Source organism: Globicephala melas, chromosome 8, assembly GCF_963455315.2.
Source record: "Globicephala melas chromosome 8, mGloMel1.2, whole genome shotgun sequence".
NCBI classification, from domain to species: domain Eukaryota; kingdom Metazoa; phylum Chordata; class Mammalia; order Artiodactyla; family Delphinidae; genus Globicephala; species Globicephala melas.
Window position 1 is genome coordinate 81,716,759 of NC_083321.1, and position 19,677 is coordinate 81,736,435.

At 37.6% G+C, this 19,677-nt stretch overlaps 1 protein-coding gene across 17 annotated transcripts in view; it reads left to right on the forward strand.

Annotated features, from left to right (window-relative positions):
- GRIA4 (glutamate ionotropic receptor AMPA type subunit 4) overlaps window positions 1-19,677 on the forward strand; it is a 525,267-nt gene that overhangs the window by 312,672 nt on the left and 192,918 nt on the right. The window contains exon 1 of one of the 17 annotated variants that reach the window (XM_070046190.1): window positions 6,979-7,040. The exons of the other annotated variants lie outside the window; for them this stretch is intronic. The gene's annotated coding sequence lies outside the window, so the exon portion shown is untranslated. Of the gene's footprint in view, window positions 1-6,978; window positions 7,041-19,677 lie in introns of those variants that run through there. 17 annotated transcript variants of the gene reach the window in all.

Consider the following 19,677-nt stretch of genomic DNA (forward strand, 5'->3'; position numbering starts at 1 on the left):
CATCAAGTTGATTGTGGAGCTTTAATCCGCTGCTTCTGAGCCTGCTAGGAGAGATTTCCCTTTCTCTTCTTTGTTTGCACTGCTCACGAGGTTCTGCTTTGGATTTGGCCCTGGCTCTGCGTGTAGGTCACCAGAGGGCGTCTGTTCTTCGCTCAGACAGGACAGGGTTAAAGGAGCCACTGATTTGGGGGCTCTGGCTCACTGAGGCCGGGGGGAGGGAGGGGTACGGATTGTGGGGCGAGCCTGTGGTGGCAGAGGCCGGCGTGACGTTGCACCAGCCTGAGGCGTGCCGTACGTTCTCTCAGGGACGTTGTCCCTGGATCCCGGGAGCCTGGCAGTGACGGGCTGCACAGACTCCCCAGAAGGCAGGTGTGGATAGTGACCTGTGCTCTCACACAGCCTTCTTGGTGGCGGCAGCAGCAGCCTTTGCCTCTCATGCTTGTCTCTGGGGTCCGCACTTTTGGCCGCGGCTCGCGCTTGTCTCTGGAGCTGCTTTAAGCAGCACTCTTAATCCCCTCTCCTTGCGCACCAGGAAACAAAGAGAGAAGAAAAAGTCTCTTGCCTCTTCGGCAGGTCCAGACTTTTCCCAGGACTCCCTCCTGGCTAGTCGTGTTGCACTAACCCCCTGCAGGCTGTGTACACGCCGTCAACCCCAGTCCTCTTCCTGCGCTCTGAGGGAAGCCCGAGCCTCAGCTCCCAGCACTGCCCACCCTGGCGGGTGAGCAGAAAAGCCTCTCGGGCTGGAGAGTGCCTGTCGGCACCCATCCTCTGTGCGGGAATCTCTCCGCTTTGCCCTCCACACCCCTTTGTTGTGCTCTCCTCCACAGGTCCGAAGCTTCCCCCCTCTGCCACACGCAGTCTCTGCCCGCGAAGGGGCTTCCTAGTGTGTGGAAACTTTCCTCCTTCACAGCTCCCTCCCACTGGTGCAGGTCCCGTCCCTATTCTTTTGTCTCTGTTTATTCTTTTTTCTTTTGCCCTATCCAGGTACGTGGGGAGTTTCTTGCCTTTTGGGAGGTCTGAGGTCTTCTGCCAGAGTTCAGTAGGTGTTCTGTAGGAGTTGTTCCACATGTAGATGTATTTCTGATGTATCTGTGGGGAGGAAGGTGATCTCCATGTCTTACTCTTTTGCCATCTTCCCCCTCTCCCATATGTTGAAACCTTAACTCCCAGTGTGAAGGTATTAAGAAGTGGAGCCTTTGGAAAGTGATTAGGTCCTGAGGGTGGAGCCCTCATGATTGGGATTAGTGCCTTTAAAAGAGATCCCAGAGAGCTAGCTTACTCTCCTTCTCCTCCTGCCATGTGAAGTTACAGTGAGGAAAGAGCTGTCAATGAGTAAGCTGGCCTGCACTGTGGGCCATGATCTAATATGTCCCAGTGCCATGGTCTTAAACTTCCCAGACTCCAGAACTGTGAGAAATAAATGTTTGTTGTTTAAAAGCCACTCAGTTTATGTTATTTTTGTTATAGCAGCCAGAGCAGACTGAAACAGTAATCAAGAACTGCTTGAAAAATTGTTGGCAGGGTTTAGGGACACCAACAAGAAAAAGGATTGTGCTATATCCTCAAGCTAGCAACAGCATGGAGACTTTACATCCATAAGTGTGACTGCACAAGTAAGTGGATGATATGTTTGTATGGAGAGTGTAGCTGTATGGAGAATGCTGAATGGCAGGTTATTTAATGGATGCGGTCACCCCACATTGACCTGGCAGGAAAGGAATCATGGAAAGAATAGCCTAACCTCACTCTTCTCCAGCTCTTTGGTATTCTTGCAACTGACTTCCTTTAATCAACTCAACTGGAAGTCAAATATCATAAATTCAGACCACATTGGTCAGGCTTCTCTTCCATCAACCCAAGGCAAGATGGGGAAAAATGAAAAGTGTATCTACTAACCCCAAACTCCCAATCCATCCCTCCCCCACACCCCCTCCCCCTTGGAAACCACAAGTCTGTTCTCTATGTCTGTGAGTCTGTTTCCGTTTTGTAGATAGGTTCATTTGTGTCATATTTTAGATTCCATGTATAAGTGATGTCATATGGTTAGCAGATAAAAACTATTATATATAGAATGGAAAAACAACAAGGTCCTATTTTATAGCACAGGGAACAATATTCAATATGCTGTGATAAACTATAATGGAAAAGAATATTAAAAAGAATGTATACATATGTATAACTGAATCACTTTGCTGTATAACAGAAACTAACATAACATTATAAGTAAACTATACTTCAATTTTTTAAAAAGTGTATCTGGATGGACAATCCAGCACAATTCCCAAAGAAACACTTAGCATAAAATCTGAGTACAGATAACTAGCAAGATAATAAGTCTATAGTTTTGAATTTACAAGCTTGCCTTTTTAAAAATGAATAGCTAATTGAGTATTGGAGTGGTTAATTTGGCAATGATGCTGAACTACCTGTTTAAACAAATCAGCAGCAGCAACACAGCCAAAGTAGTTTTAGTGTGAAGTGATGGATCAAATGATGTAGGACCAGTGTACATGCCTCAGATAAGGAGAGTCTAAGCTATATAAACTTGGAAGCAGTTGTTCTAGGACTAGTAATCTAAGATAAATAGAACCTCAAACAACAGTAGCGATCCCTTCCTTTCTGCAACCTCGACTACTAAAGATATGTTATGGATATAAATACCTCAAGATTTACATTCATAATTAGCCTTAAAAACAAACCCTAGGATTTCCTACTGGAATTTATCATTCTCAAAAAAATTTTAACAAAGTTTCTAAAAGGATTTGTACCTAATAAATCAGTGTATTTTCTGTGTTCTATATGTCTTATTGCCTTACTAAACTTTCCAGTTTTAGAGAGATGATAATGAATGTTTTCCCAAATAGAAAGCAAATAAAATGGTTTAACATTATGAATATCTATTGACACATAATACAGAACTACCTCTATGGAGTTGAAACAGTTGAAATGGAGCATTAGAAGCCATATATTGATTACAATATTGTTTACAAGAACAAAAAAGAGAACAATCTTAATAAGGATACAAATGAGCTTTAGAAAACCATCATGAAATAATATTAAGCAGCCTTTAAAATAGTGCTTGTTAGGTTTTTAATAGCAGAGATAAATAATTATTTTAGGAAACAAAAATATGCATACAACATTAGCATTCATGTTGGTGAGAATATAAATAAGAAGAACTAGAAGAAATTCAATAAATATTAAAAGATAGTTTGGATTGTGGATATATGGTTGACTTTTTAAAATTTTTATTGGAGTATAGTTGATTTATAATGTTCTGTTAGTTTTATGCATACAGCAAAATGAATCAATTATATATATACATATATTCACTCTTTTTTAGATTCTTTTCCCATATAGGTCATTACAGAGTATTGAGCAGATTTCCTGTGCTATACACTAGGTCCTTATTAGTTGTCCATTCTATATATAATAGAGTGTATATGTCAATCCCAATCTCCCAAATTATCTCACCCCCAGCCTTACCCTCTGATAATCATAAGTTTGCTTTCTACACCTGTAACTCTATTTCTCTTTTGTAAGTTCATTTGTAGCCATTTTTTAGATTCCACATGTAAGCAATATCACATATTTATCTTTTTCTGACTTATTTCACTCAATATGACAATCTCTAGGTCCATCCATGTTGCTGCAAATGGCATTATTTTGTTCATTTTTATAGCTGAGTAATATTCCATTGTATATATATGTACCACATCTTCTTAATTCATTCCTCTGTGGTTGGATATTAGGTTGCTTCCATGTCTTGGCTATTGTAAATAGCACTGCAATGAATATTGGGGTGCATGTATCTTTTGAATTATGGTTTTCTCAGGATAATGCCCAGAAGTGGGACTGCTGGATCATATGGTAGCTCTATTTTTAGTTTTTTAAGGAATCTCCATACTGTTTTCCATAGTGGCTCTACCAGTTGTCATTCCCACCAACAGTGTATGAGGGTTCCTTTTTCTCCACATTCTCTCCAGCATTTATTGTTTATAGATTTTTTGATGACGGCCATTCTGAAGGGTGTGAAGTGATACTCCATTGCAGTTTTGATTTGCTTTTGTCTAATAATTAGTGATGTTGAAGATCATTTCATGTGCTTTTTGGCCATCTGTATGTCTTCTTTGAAGAAATTTCTATTTAGATCTTCCACCCATTTTCTGACTGAGTTGTTTGTTTTATTGATATTGAGCTGCATGAGCTGTTTGTACATTTTGGAGATTAATCCCTTGTCAGTTACTTCATTTGCAAATGTTTTCCCCAATTCTGTAGGTTGTCTTTTTATTTTGTTTATTTTTTTTTTGCTGTGCAAAACCTTTTAAGTTTAATTAGGTCCCATTTGTTTATTTTTGCTTTTATTTTCATTACTCTAGGAAGTGGATCAAAAAAGATCTTCCTGTGATCTATGTCAGAGAGTGTTCTGCCTATGGTTTCCTCTAAGAGTTTTATAGTATCTGGCCTTACATTTAAATATTTAATCCATTTTGAGTTAATTATTTTTTGGTGTTAGGGTGTGTTCTAATTTCATTCTTTTGCATGTGGTTATCCAGTTTTCCCAGCACCACTTATTGAAGAGATGGCCTTTTCTCCACTGTATATTCTTGCCTCCTTTGTCATAGATTAGGTTATCATAGGTGTGTGGGTTTATCTCTGGGCTTTCTATCCTGTTCCATTTATCTACATTTCTGTTTTTGTAACAGTATAATACTGTTTGATTACTGTATCTCTGTAGTGTAGTCTAAAGTCAGGGAGCCTGGTTCCTCCAGCTGTGTTTTTCTCTCTCAATATAGCTTTGGCTATTCAGGGTCTTTTGTGTTTCCATACAGATTGTAAAATTTTTTGTTCTAATTCTGTGAAAAATGCCATTGGTAATTTGATAGGGATTACATTGAATCCGTAGATTGCTTTGGGTAGTATAGTCATTTTGACAATATTGATTCTCCAATCCAAAAACATGGTATATGTCTTCATCTGTTTGTGTCATCTGTTATTTCTTTCATCACTATCTTATAGTTTTCCGAGTACAGGTCTTTTGCCTCCTTAGGTAGTTTTATTCCTAGGTATTTTATTCTTTTTGATGGAACGATAAATGGGATTGTTTCCTTAACTTCTCTTTCTGATTTTTCATTGTTAGTGTGCAGGAATGCAAGAGAATTCTGTGTATTAATTTTGTATCCTGCAACTTTACCAAATTCATTGATGAGCTCTGATAGTTTTCTGGTAAGATCTTCAGGATTTTCTATGTATAGTATCATGTCATCTGTAAACAATCACAGTTTTACTTATTTTTCCAATTTGGATTCATTTTATTTCTTATTTTTCTCTGATTGCCAAGGTTAGGACTTCCAAAAATATGTTGAATAAAAGTGGTGAGACTGGACATTCTTGACTTGTTCCTGATCTTAGAGGAAATGCTTTCAGGTTTTCACCATTGAGAATGATGTTTGCTGTGGGTTGATTGTATATGGCCTTTATTATGTTGAGTTAAGTTCCCTCTATGCCCACTTTCTGCAGAGTTTTTATCATAAATGGTGTTGAATTTTGTCAAAAGCTTTTTCTGCATCTACTGAGATGATCATATGGTTTTTATTCTTCATTTTGGTAATGTGGTGTATCACATTGATTGATTTGCATATATTGAAGAGTGCTTACATCCCTGGGATAAATCCCACTTGATCATGGTGTATGATCCTTTTAATGTGTTGTTGGATTTGGTTTGCTAGTTTTTTGCTGAGGATTTTCGTGTCTGTGTTCATCAGTGATATTGACCCATAATTTTCTTTTTTTGTGATATCTTTGTTGGGTTTTGGGATCAAGGTGACGGTGGCCTCATAAAATGAGTTTGGGTGTGTTCCTTCCTCTTCAATTTTTTGCAAGAGCTTCTGAAGGGTAGGTGTTAACTCTTCACTAAATGTTTGATAGAATTTGCCTGTGAAGCCGCCTGTTCCTAGACTTTTGCTTGTTAGAAGATTTTTAATCACAGTTTCAATTTCATTACTTGTGATTGGTCTGTTCATATATTTTATTTCATCCTGGTTCAGTCTTGGAGGGTTGTACCTTTCTAAGAATTTGTCCATTTCTTCTATGTTGTCCATTTAATTGGCATATAGTTGCCTGTAGTAATTTCTTATGATTCTTTGTACTTCTGTGGTGTCCATTGTAACTTCTCCTTTTTCATTTCTAATTTTATTGATTTGAATCCCTCCCTTTTTTTCTTGATGAGTCTGGCTAAAGGTTTATCAATTTTGTTTATCTTTTCAAGGAACCAGCTCCTAGTTTTATTGATCTTTGCTATTGTTTTCTTTGTCTCTATTTCATTTATTTCTGCTCTGATTTTTATCTAACTTTTACTAACTTGAGGGTTTTTTTGCTCTTCTTTCTCTAGTTGCTTTAGGTGTAAGAATAGGTTGTTTATTTTAGTTTTTTCTTGTTTCTTGAGGTAAGATTGTATTGCTATAAACTTCCCTCTTCGAACTGCTTTTGCTGTGCTCCATAGGTTTTTGATCGTTGTGTTTTCGTTGTCATTTGTCTGTACGTATTTTATTTCCTCTCTGATTTCTTCAGTGATCCATTGGTTATTTAGTGTCTTTTGTGTTTATTTTGTTCCATGGCAGTGATTTCCACCACTCTGTCTCCCAGCTCTTTTATTCTCTCTTCTGCTTCAGTTATTCTGCCACTGCTTCCTTCTAGTGTATTTTTCATTTCAGTTATTGTGATGTCATCTCTGCTTGTTCTTCAGCTCTTCTAGGTCTTCGTTAAACACTTCTTGTATCTTGTTGATCCATGCCTCTATTCTTTTTCTGAGATCATCTTTACTATCATTATTCTGAATTATTTTTCTGGTACATTGCCTTTCTCCTTTTCATTTAGTTTTTCTTATAGGTTTTTATCTTTCTCCTAAGTCTGCAGAATATTTCTCTGTCATCTCATTTTGTCTAACTTACTGTGTTTGTGGTCTCCTTTCTGCAGGCTGCAGGATCTTAGTTCTTCTTGCTTCCAGTGACTGCCCCCTGGTGGATGAGTTTGGTCCAGAGGTTTGTGCCAGTATCCCTTTGATAGGGGGGTCAACTGGTGTTGTATTGACCAGAGCCTGCCCTGGATATTTAGTGGGACTTCCCCTTTGCTCTGTGGTTGTCAATGCCCTGTCAAGGGTGGGGTTTGCTCCCTAGTTACTGAAGTAGAGGCCCTAGGTCTGTTTCTTAGCTGTGTTTCCAATCTGCAGTGTGAGGTAGGTAAGAATGGAACACTCCAACCAGGAGAGAAGCCACTGAGTATTCCTCCTCTGGACATGTTCATGTGTGTATGTGCTCTGTTGTGTCCCCTTTCACCCACTGTGTGGGCTTACAAAGTACACTGTTGTTGGCTTTATTCTCAGTCCCACCTTAACTGTGGGTATGCCAGCAATTGGCCCTGCTAACCCTCAGATGTTGTTTTCACCAGGCCACTGTTGCAGATACACTGAGGTCAGGTCTCAGGACTGCCGTAGTCATTCACCTGGACCTGCTTGGGAGCTATGGAGGAAGCTCAGAAACTGGCCTGGCCCAACCCCCAGTGTCCATGCCCACAAAGCCCACAGCTGCTAAAGCCAGGCCCTTCTCAGCTGCAGGAGCACTTGTTGTACTTTTGGATATCCTGCAGGTGCTGAATTTAGGAAACCATCAGCAGAGGTGTAACTCTGCAGTTCATGTAGCTGTGAGGAGAGATTTCAGCTCTTCTTCCTTAGTCACAGAAGCTGACTGCAGCAGGAGCCCTTCCTAGTGCCCATAGAGTCATGGGTTGGTGCATGGGGAGAGAGATTGCAATGATGGCCCTGCCTCTTGCACATCACTCAACAATGGCACTTCACTACTTTGGTGGTCTGGGCTTCCTCCATGAGCATTCCTGGTTGTGGACCTACTCACTCCCATCCCCTCAGGCTGTCTCCTCATAGCCAACTGCAGTCCCCTCCTCAGGTCTGCTCTCCAAACCAGTACCCAGCCCCTGTGCACATCAGTGGACACCCAATCCAGGTTGTGGCACACAGGGCTGTGGCACGAACCATCTGTGTAGGTCTCACTCTGTCCTACCTGCCACAGACTGGTTGCTGGGTTCTCCTCTGAACCCCCAAATCTCTCCTTCTGTCCCAGCTGATCTCCCCAGTGGTGAGGTCTTCCCCAGATGTGGAAACCTCTCCTCACCTTCAGCTCCCTGCTGGGGACACAGGTCTTGTCCCATTCCTCTCCTCTTCCTTTTCCCTTGTCCTTTCTTTCATCCTACCCAGTTACATGTAGATCTTTCTTGTCCTTTTAGGTGTCTGAGTTTCTCTGCTAGTGTTCAGCAGGTGCTTTGTGAGAATTGTTCCATTTGTCGATGTATTCTTAATGTGTTTGTAAGTAGAGATGAATTCCACATCCTCCTACTCCTCTGCCATCTTGAGGATCTATATGGTTGATTTTTTAAATTTTGTTTTACTTTGTACATATCTCTTGCTATCTCTTTCTTTCTATCTCTCTCTCAACAGATAGTTAGACAGACAAATAGTTACATAGGTAGACAGAGATTTGGATGAATTACTTTTAGAAATAGGAAAACATTAAATAGCTACAGTTGATAAAAACCCATTGAAACCTTTAAAATTTTCTTCCAGTATCAGAAAGTTGCAAAGGTGTACCTACTTGAGCATAGTCTTTTTCTAAATTTTGTGCTGATTTGCCATCTGAGATATTTTTGAGTGACAGCAGAAACGTTTCGATCACCTGATCAAGGCTTATATTCAAGAAAGACCCAAGACAGTCCCTGTCATGGAAGAGAAGTTAACTCATCTCACACTTTACCTGCTCTCAGCTCTAACAGTGTGTTAAAACTGAGATTAGAGCATTTTGAGGCAAAAGAAAGACAAATACGCAAAAGCACATTTATTTTATATGATTAAATCTCTCAAATGGCACATTTGGTTTATTTTCAAGTTTAAGATATTCTTTGTTCATTTACATTTACATTATTTAGGAGCTTTTAAAGTTTTTAGACTGATGCTTGAATGTAAAGACCTAAGTAAATGTGTGCATGTGGACATATACAGAAGCACACAGCCACATGCAAAGAAAAGAGAAATCAGTTTGATTTTATGTGCAGTTTTAAATGTACATGGAAGGATTTTTGCCAGAAAGAGAATACTCCAATACTATTTGGTTTCTGTTTATAAAAGCCAAAAAGCTATATTGCAATTTAGTAATTACACATTTATTGAAAACAAAAATGATTTGTAACATTTTAGCCTGTTTTTTATTGCTCACCAATTTATTAATTAACATTGATTTGATCTGAGTTACATTTTAAAATGAAAAATTATGTTGTTGTTTATAATAAGAAAAAAAGTTGAAATAACCTAAATGTTAAATAAAATTTGACACACCATGCAATGGCATACTCTGTTACCATTAATAATCATGATATAGTTCTATGTTTTTGACCTGAAAAGATACAAATGATCTATTATTAAAGAAAAATGAGGGTTACAAAAAAAACATGTGCATAGAAATTATATTCTTCCCTCCAGGACCATGCTGCACCAGTGATCATTTTGAATGACCAGTATTACATGATTTGTTAAATATTTTGGATATCATGTCTATATGTACAGTAAATCATTTTGTAAAGTGAAATGTAATTAGTGTAAATAATCTTAAGTGTAGTAAGATGAAATGATTACTGAAGAAGGGAAGGAGGGTTAGATGGATGGGGAGAAACAGAAAGAAATAGAGGAGAAAGAGAATGAGAAGAATGGGAGAGAGAAAGAGAGACTTCTGGATCCTCATTATATGTGTAATATTTCATAGTCTCTAGTCTTCAGCTCCTGGTTTTGCCATTGACTTCTTAAGAGGTGTCTAGCATCTCCTCTACCTAAGACTCAGTTCCCTTATTTATAAAATGAGAGTTTTCTTCTCTCTTTAAAATTTTATGATTGCTAAATATGAAAATAGCGCTCAGCCGCATTCAGTAACTACTCAGCCATATTCAATAATTTTAAATTATTTTCCTACAGGCCTCCAACATTTACAAACACACCTTCCCATTCCCTACCTGGGCCACTTGTGATCATTAGTTTACATTTGGTAGCATAATAATAGTTGCTTTGCATTTAGTGCAATAATATTTGAAACATGGCATCATAATACAGTAGAAGTATACTCAGAGAAAGATATACCATGATTTTAGCGTTCAGTCTTATCTTTCTTGGATCCAAAGCAAAACAGGAGACATGTTTAGCTAAATTTTTATTCATACTGTTTTACAAAAGGATCTAGATTAGGAAGATCTAGATTCGGATCTTGATTTAGAGAGGCAAACTCTTTCTTCATTTGCATTATAAAAGGAATTTATCAAGGTTCTTTCTTCTACAAGGGTCATTAAGTATGCTTTATTACCTTGCAAAATATCTGATGCTGAGGTCCAAATAAATAAGTAGAATATAAAGATTCATATCTGATAATTAGATCGTTAGTGAATAGCATATTCTTTAGATCACTTTCTTCAAATAGTAACTGCTAGCTGGAATTTTGTAACAGGAATATGAGACAGTGATATGCAGGAAAGTATACTAATTTAGAAGTCAGGAGACCTCTGTTTTAGTGTCTACCATACCTAGCACTTACATCTTGGTAAGTCCTTTTTTTGGGGGGTGGGGGCCTTCATTCCCTCAAGTTCAAGAATTTGGACTACATTATCCCTAAAGTCTCTTTGGGTTGCAAATAGTCAATGAGATCTTAGATTTGCTAGGGGAGCAGAATTCCATTCCCAATTGCAAAGAGAGTCTATATACTTCATGTAAAATATATACAGATGGCAAAAATCAACATTCTGTTACAAAATTCAGAAATCCAACTTATACTCTCTTCTGGACCCAAGACCACCCCACATCTACAAAGAGGTGAGTCCCAGGAAAAAAATAAGTCTTTTTTGAACTCTAGAGTTTTTCAATTTGATTAAAAAAAAAAAAAATTTTTTCCCCAGATTGTACTGAAATAGTGCAATCTACAAACATTGCTAGAATTATCAAGGGGGTATCATAAAATGCAACCCATGTTTAAAGAAGTCAGCATTATTTGAGGAAATATTGCATATAGACTCATTTAATTCTAAGTATCTATCTGCAAATGGGCATAATTTCAGAAATGGACTATAATATATTTTCACAAATCCCAGCACTAAAAGCTTTTTAGAACAAAGACAATAGTTGAGTTCAAGTATTATCTTTCTTTTTTTCTTTTTTTTTTTTTTTTGGCTGTGTTAGGTCTTCTTTGCTGTGTGCAGGGATTCTCTAGTTGTGGCAAGCAGGGGCTACTCTTTGTTGCAGTGTGCAGGCTTCTCGTTGTGGTGGCTTCTCTTGCTGTGGAGCACAGGCTCTAGGTACACGGTCTTCAGTAGTTGAAGCATGCCACTCAGTAGTTGCAGCATGTGGGCCCCTAGAGTGCACGGGTTTCAGTAGTTGTGGCACTCAGACTCAGTAGTTGTGGCAAACGGGCTTAGTTGCTTTGTGGCATGTGGGTTCTTCCTGGACCAAGGATCGAACCTGTGTCCCCTGCATTGGCAGGCAGATTCTTAGCCACTGTGCCACCAGGGAAGTCCAAGTATTATAATTACATTCATAACATTATGAGCCTTGAGGGAACACTTGGTGTTTAAAATAGTCAGTATATAATATAATTCAAATTTTACATTTTAAAAGCACATAATGAAGAAATTTGTACCAACTTTATGAATTAATTCATCAGATGCTTTATAATAACTAAACTAATAAAAATCAAATTCACTAACACAACTAATTTGATAGTGACTTATTAGTTTCATCAGAATGAACCTTGAAATGAACCTTCAGTCAAGATGTCAGTGGTACATAGACAATCTATAGATTGTTGATTCAGAAACCAAAGCAGACACTGATTTACTGACTTACTGCCATATTGCAAATAGCTGATTGAAAAAAATGAATAGCTTGATCTGACTTTTCATCCTGACTATACAAACTTGGCTCAAATTTCTTACAATAATAAAAGTGTATACAATTGTTTCTAAATCCATTACAATTTTCAGGCAACCGTATTCTAATTAAAAATACTAGTACTTTTTGGTTTTACTATCTTAATACCTATTCAAATAAGTCGCCGACATTAATCCCTCCATCAGCAAAAGGCATCCCATACTGTGATTCAAGTATAACTTATGAAATATTGCTGTAGGGTTTTGTGACTCCTTCTAGAAGGGAAGAACTTGGGCAAGCATATAGATTGATCTAAATAGTAATTCAAAAGCTTTTCCACCAGGGTTTACCTAATTTTATGATTTAATGTTTGATATCCTTACAGAGAGAAAGCAGTTGATGGTATGTCCTGAGCAGTGCCAGGGACGACATCATTAACCAAACTTGACCACAGGACAGCATTCACAGGCTATTGTCAAAGAAGAAACTTTGTGTTATTGTAATCTTTTCAGTGGTTGTAACATTTGGATCAGATCTGCCAGAAATTGTTGGGGAGTCGGTACTGAAGGGAAGGTACTTCACTTCTCTGTGAACCTGGAATTAAAGCAGCAAGCATTTCCCCAGCATGAATAGAGGACACAGCACTCCTTGGAAATATCCATGCTACCTAAGAGTGCTTCACATTCAGGGATATTTCTGTGGCAGAAATTAATTCTTAATAAGGGGATAAAATTAACCCAAACAGAATAGAGTTGTTTCTTGTATTACAGACCATATCATAGAGGAGAATAAAAGGCAGACTTTAATATCAGACAGAATGAGGCTCTACCAATCAATAGCTAAGTAGTTTGGGCCAAGAATTTAACTTCTCTATCATCAGTTTTCTTTATACAAATTGAAGACAATAAAACTATCACCATGCTCATAAAACAATTACTACAGTCTATTATGGATTATGTAGACAGTCAATAATTGTTAGTTATTTTTATTATTATCTTTATTATTATTATGCTTGATCAAATGAGGGAGGGGTTATATAAAAAGGCAGGATTTTTACCCTGCCATTCAATTCAATATAACTCATACTGACCATATTCTTTCCTTTGTGTGGAAAAAAAAAAAAAAAAAACTAGAGAAACAAAAATGAATAAGAACTCATCTCATACTTAATGAGAGCTAGACAGGTAAACTAGAAATTGCAATTATTGTAATTCAAACCCTTGAGATAAATAACTGTGACTTACTGTATACTTAGTACTTTCAAAAGTAGCATATAGTGCTTACTTGATAAAAAATTTAATTAATTCAGTGAGACATGAGGTATAATTATTGTACAGATAGCTAGGGAAATATAAAGAAAAAAGACAACAACTCAATATAGGAAGGTCAGAGAAGTCTAAAATGGCCTAAAGCTAAAGCTAGACTTAAAGTAGGATTAGAAGTTGCAAATGAGGATAAAGAATACAGACTCTCTTAGCACAAGGAACTGCCATTGCAACGCATTAAGGCAAGAGAGAACCTGGTTTATTCAGCAAACTACCAATCTTTAGTATTACTTGAGTGATGCATACTTAAGAAAGATTGGTTTGGAAAGATAAGCACCCTTCCCACTGTCATCTCCAGTCATTTCTGTCCTGTTCTTCCTTCATTTTTCTTCAAAGTATTTACCATCTCTTGTCATTATACTATAAATGTATCTGTATATTTGTTTGTCTGGCTCAGCCACTGGAGTGTAAACTTCATGAAGGTAGGCATCTTTTACTGTTTTTATTATTTCAATACCTGCAGCCTCTAGAGCAATGGCCTGACATATAGTAGACCCTCAGTAAATATTCATTGAATGAAAAATGAAAGAATAAGTAGGGATTTGCTTATTAAAGACCTTAAATATAATATTTAGGAAGAAATATCAGGATTGACTTGGTATAAGGGTAGAGAAGAGTGCCAAGTCTGAGAGTATCTCCTGGGTTTCTGACTAAAGTGACTGAGTAAATGGCTAATAACCAAATATGGATTCAAGAGTAAGAGTTAAGTTTTTGTTTTCATTTTTGTGATGGTGTCGGATGTTGAGTCATACATTATGATTCTCCCAGAGTTGTAGTGAGGAATTCCCTCACCTATCAAGAATTCACAAAGTATTTCCCTCAAAGGTACAACAGCAGTCTACATTCATTCTACCATAAGGAATGAAGCTGATTTTTATTAACAGCTACAGAGCAAACTATTATAACTAATAAAACCCTACATTATCATCTTCATTGCACGGAAGTCAAAAGTGGACAATTGAGAAATTCAAATAACCTGCCTCAGAACCATATAGTTGAAATGAGAAAAACAAATTTTTGCAGTTGAACATAACTGAGTCTTCCACTGAACCCATCATTTGTCACCTGGCATGCTGTTGAAGAAGTTTCTCTTTATTTAGATGATAAACTCAGTATCATTTCCCTACTAAAGAAATTTAATAGTGAGTAATTAAATGTATTCATGCTCATGGTCCCTGCCATGAGTTTACAATTACTTCTTGGAACTGAGCTAGCCTCAGTGGGATATAAAAATTAGGTTAATCATATGGTGAATACTTACTTCATCCTGTGCTTGTCCCTACTAGAAACAGAAATTGTCTCACTAATTGTATGCAAATTCTTTCACCAGAATCATCACAGAAAATTATGCATTGCTACTCCTTTTCTAAAGAGAAGACAAAAGTAACATTTTAAAATATCACTTTCAAATCAACACAAATGAATTGTTTTGGCTTTGTGTGTAAAAGCCAGATCCAAATTAATATTATTTATAGTACACAATTTGGAATTTAAATCTAATAAACTGATATTTAATATGTTGTGAAACACTTCTGTATGTTTTGTTGCTAGTGATGTTTTCATGATTAATTAAGGAGATATATTGGCCTCAAACTTCAACATAGTGTATTGATGAATAAGTTAATTGCTGTTTTAAGAACCAGAATTCTATGTATAGCATTGGCTCTCCTGCATCCTTAACCAATGAACCAACTTTTCAGGGTTAGCTGAGGATCTGTTTTTATGAACCAAAAGTATGCCTGTTTTTATCATTCAGAATATAGTCCTTTCTAAAATGGATTTCACAATTTCTTTAATTCTACGTTTTTTGAGACTTATTTTAGCCTTTATTAATGACTCAAGAAGGTTGCTATGAAGACTGATCATGAAAACTTTAGAGCAATTTCCAGGGATAACCTAAGGACTTGCTGAGGTGTGCAGGGCTCTTGGCTCATACCACTCATGACCTCCCTCCGCCCCAGTTTGGGAGTTTTTGCATTTACTTGTCACATTCTTTTAGGATCTAACTATATAAACTAAGTCATTTTCATATCACTTTAATTCCACTGAACATTATTTATTATAGATTCAGAAATTAGATTGAACCATAAGACATTTGCCGAAATTTGAATATTTTAGACTAACAGGAATGACAACTTCTTATAGTTCCACCTGATATAATGAAAAATCTCCTGACTCTTACATAGATAAATACAGAATGAGGGAAAATGTATAGAATTTAGAGAAAAGCAAGCAACTGACATTCTCCTTTCTCTGTATTTTTTTCAGAACCTATCTAGATTAGAGGAGTTATTCCATTACACCTATATTAATTTTAGTAGCATCCTATTTGGACTATCTTTCTCTCTTCTCTTTCTACTGTATCCTTCATTTCCTCTAATACTATAAATTCTAATATACTGAAAGCATTTTTTTTTTTTTTTTTTGAGGTACGCGGGCCTCTCACTGCTGTGGCCTCTCACGTTGCGGAGCACAGGCTCCGGACGCGCAGGCTCAGCAGCCACGGCTCACGGGCCCAGCCGCTCAGCGGCATATGGGATCTTCCCAGACTGGGGCATGAACCCGTGTCGCCTGCATCGGCAGGCGGACTCTCAACCACTGCGCCACCAGGGAAGCCCCTGAAAGCAATTTTATAAATTTGTCTCCTCTCTGCTCCAAAATCTCCAGAGTTTCCCTGTTGACAATGGAGTAAAATTTAACTTTTAGTAGTTTATTATTCAGAAGTTTCACTGAGTGCTTTTTAGTTGCCAGGCACTCTTCTAGCACTGTGAACAAAACAAAATCTACCTTCATGAGCTTATATTCTAGTGCGGGAAATAGACAATAAACAAGGCTAACTGAAAAAAAATATATAGTATGTTAGATGGTGATGTTAGGGAAAAATAAAGCAAAAAAGGGCAATAGGAAATGTCAGGACAAAAGTTCGGAGAAAGTAGCCTAGGATGGGCCCACTGAAGAGAAAGCATTTGGGTAAAGACCTAGAGGAAATGAAAGAATAATCCTTGCAGACCCACATTGGAGAGAGCACACGAGGGCAAAAGCCTGAGTTAGAGTATCACCTGTCCGGTTATTGCAACTGCAAACAGGCAAGTTTGCTACTGACTTCTGAGAACGAGAGTAAATGAGGTCAGAGATGTGGGGCTATGCAGGCTACTGTAAAAAATCAGTGAGAAGCTTTGGGCTGTGAGTGATATGATCTGACTTGCTTGCTGTGACTAGTCTGAAGGAGGCAAAGGCCGAGCAAGGAGACTTGTAAGGAGATAATTGTAATAATCCAGACAAGAGGCAATGTGACTTGGACCTAGATGCTGGCAGTGGCTATAGGGAGAAATGGTCAGATTCTTGATATATTTTAAAGATAGCACTGACAGAATATGCTGAAATATGAGATGTGTTTGTGAACAAGAAGAGTTGATGATGACTGTTATTTAAAGGCCTTCACAACACAGCCTCAACCTTCCTGCCTAGTTTTATCTCCTGCTTTCCCTGTTCACTAAAGTGTGGTGGAAAAGTCCCTAAAATTAAAAATGGAAGGCCTGAGTTCAAACTGTGGCTCTGCCACTTATTAGGGTAATGATTTGACATAAATCACATAATCTATCTTTATGTCTATATCTTCACTTATATGGCGGGGATAATAATACCTACTTCACAAGGCTCTTAGGTGATTCAACTGTATTGTAAAATGATAATAAAGCATAATATAGTTTATGAATTGACTACTCTAGAAAACTAGTCTATTAACTATTAATAATTTATTAAGTATTCTTTTTTTGTTTGTTTGTTTTGTTTTGATTTTTGTGGTACGCGGGTCTCTCACTGTTGTGGCCTCTCTCATTGCGGAGCACAGGCTCCGGATGCGCAGGTTCAGCAGCCATGGCTCACAGGCCTAGCCGCTCCACAGCATGTGGAATCTTCTCAGACTGGGGCACGAAACTGTGTCCCCTACATCGGCTGGTTGACTCTCAACCACTGCGCCACCAGGGAAGCCCCTATTAAGTATTCTTTAAGCTTCCACCTCTCTGTCTTTGCCTTATGCTGCAGTAACTCCTTCCTCTTCACCATCTCCACCGATTAAACCCTCCCTGTCCTCTAAGGACCAAATCATAGTACAGGTCATTCTCTCTGCAGTGAAGTTCTCTCTGAGGGGCGCTATTCCTCCTCTCAATTCAACACTTTGCTTTCCCAAAGTGTTGGTATATAACTTTAATATGAAAATTAGGTCTTAATGTAAGGCCAGAAACTATCAAACTCCTAGAGGAAAACATAGGCAGAACACTCTATGACATAAATCACAGCAAGATCCTTTCTGACCCACCTCCTAGAGTAACGGAAATAAAAACAAAAATAATGGGACCTAATGAAACTTCAAAGCTTTTGCACAGCAAAGGAGACTATAAACAAGACCAAAAGACAACTCTCAGAATGGGAGAAAATATTTGCAAATGAAGCAACTGACAAAGGGTTAATCTCCAAAATTTACAAGCAGCTCATGCAGCTCAATAACAAAAAAACAAACAACCCAATCCAAAAATGGGCAGAAGACCTTAATAGACATTTCTCCAAAGAAGATATACAGACTGCCAACAAACACATGAAAGAATGCTCAACATCATTAATCATTAGAGAAATGCAAATCAAAACTACAATGAGATATCATCTCACACCGGTCAGAATGGCCATCATCAAAAAATCTAGAAACAATAAATGCTGGAGAGGGTGTGGAGAAAAGGGAACACTCTTGCACTGCTGTTGGGAATGTGAATTGGTTCAGCTGCTATGGAGAACAGTATGGAGGTTCCTTAAAAAACTACAAATAGAACTACCATATGACCCAGCAATCCCACTACTGGGCACATACCCTGAGAAAACCAAAATTCAAAAAGAGTCATGTACCAAAATGTTCATTGCAGCTCTATTTACAATAGCCCAGAGATGGAAACAACCTAAGTGCCCATCATCAGATGAATGGATAAAGAAGATGTGGCACATATATATAATGGAATATTACTCAGCCATAAAAAGAAATGAAATTGAGCTATTTATAATGAGGTGGATAGACCTAGAGTCTGTCATACAGAGTGAAGTAAGTCAGAAAGAGAGAGACAAATACCGTATGCTAACACATATATATGGAATTTAAGGAAAAAAATGTCATGAAGAACCTAGGGATAAGACAGGAATAAAGACGCAGACCTACCGGAGAACGGACTTGAGGTTATGGGGAGGGGGAAGGGTGAGCTGTGACAGGGCGAGAGAGAGTCATGGACATATACACACTAACAAACGTAAGGTAGATAGCTAATGGGAAGCAGCCGCATGGCACAGGGATATTGTCTCGGTGCTTTGTGACAGCCTGGAGGGGTGGGATAGGGAGGGTGGGAGGGAGGGAGATGCAAGAGGAAAGACATATGGGAACATACGTATATGTATAGCTGATTCACTTTGTTATAAAGCAGAAACTAACACACCATTGTAAAGCAATTATACCCCAATAAAGATGTTAAAAAAAAAAAGAAAATTAGGTCTTAAGTACTTTAAGTGTTTAATATGAAACAAACATTATTTGAGTGACTGTTAATTCATAAATCTATATTTTAATCTCCTTATGAAGATATAATGGTTGTATTTTATGCAAGTTTGAATTGTGAACTTTATATATTGTGATATTAAAAAATAGGTAAAATCAGAATTGTGAATTTTATGTAGTGTACTATAAAAAGTAGATAAAATCTCAATTGATGAGCAAAATAGTAACTATATAAATTATGCTAGATATCTATTTCTTTAGGAAATTGGTCTTCAGTCATTTGGCTTTAAAATTACACAAATTTTTCAAGAATGCTTTTCTTGCATAAAAAGAGATTCCCTTATATTATAAAAAGATATTGATAAATATCCATAGTGCTGAGGAGATAAAAAATGCTACAAACAAGCTTGAAAAAATATCCAATTATTCTTAGGGAATATTCAAAATCTACAGAGATGGTCTCTTGAAAAATTGATGTTTATAGCAAGAGAGAAAAGTGGGTTTCTCAAACCTGTCTCAGAATTTAGCATACTGCTTTGGGTGATGAGGGAGGTGACTGCAAAGACCATATCATTAGAAGTTACTTGACATCTGAAATCCAAATAGAAAAATATTCGTTTCTTCAGGAGATCAAAAAGACCTAAGAGTTTCTTCTGAAAACAAGTAAAATGAACACCAGAAGAACAGATTGTCATTATGCTCAAATCTTCCTTCTCCTTATTCCTTATGTTTCAACAATAACCAAGTTGATTTATTCTGCCACTTTAATCTAGAAATTACTCTCCTTCCTTATTATCTCTCACCTGGATTACTTCAATATGGCCTCCCAACTGGTTTTCCTGTTTTTTGTGTTACCTTCA